This window comes from Rattus norvegicus, chromosome 11 (genome assembly GCF_021556685.1).
Source record: "Rattus norvegicus strain SHRSP/BbbUtx chromosome 11, alternate assembly SHRSP_T2T, whole genome shotgun sequence".
Classification (NCBI taxonomy): Eukaryota; Metazoa; Chordata; class Mammalia; order Rodentia; family Muridae; genus Rattus; species Rattus norvegicus.
This window is the reverse complement of record NC_141544.1, coordinates 78276012-78276716: the sequence shown is the minus strand read 5'-3', so window position 1 is coordinate 78276716 and position 705 is coordinate 78276012. Positions and strand designations below refer to the sequence as shown.

Below are 705 nucleotides of genomic sequence, written 5' to 3'. Positions count from 1 at the left end.
CTTGTTTTTGTAACTCTCTTTGCTGATGTTCAGATTCAGAAAAATGACTTATTGGAGATGTAGCTGAGTGATGGAGCTCTTTCGAAGCTTGGTCAAGGCATTATGTTTAATCCCTAGTATGACCCCCCAAAAAATTCATTCCCAAAGCGCATCACAGTACCCTTCTCTTGAGGACAGCCATAAAACATGGAATCTTGTTCAAAATTAACCACTTTTGTGTAGGTCTACATCCTGAGCAAGATATTTAACTATGATCCTGGATGTGCCAGGATACTGGACGAGTGGAGTTGCAATTGGGGTGTGGGCTGAGTTTGTTGGGATCGGGTGCAGAGTCTCTGCTCTCAGCAAAGGTGCAAACTGGAAGGAGTGTGGGTCTCCGACTGGCCAGGGTATCTGTGTTTCCGGATCCTAGGGGTCCCAGTTAAGCTGGGTATTGAGGTGGTATTATAGTCTCATCTATGATCCTGGAAATATCAAAATACCTGGGGAGTAGAGCTGCAACTGGGGCATGGGCTGAATGCGTTGGAATCTGAGGCAGAGGCTTTGCTCACAGCACAGGTGCAAACTGGAAGGAGCACAAGTCTCCATAGAAAATCATTTTTAAATATGGAATGTTTCATGAATTTACCTGTCATTCTTGAACAAGGGCCACGCTAATCCCCGTGTCATTCCAATTTTCAATATACATGCTGCCAAAGAGGGCAC

General features: G+C 45.0%; 1 non-coding gene across 1 annotated transcript; it reads right to left on the bottom strand.

Moving 5' to 3' along the window:
• Window positions 1-600: 600 nt before the first annotated feature.
• Window positions 601-705, bottom strand: LOC120095715 (U6 spliceosomal RNA). The gene has a single exon (XR_015633839.1). It is a non-coding gene; the product is annotated as a U6 spliceosomal RNA (small nuclear RNA).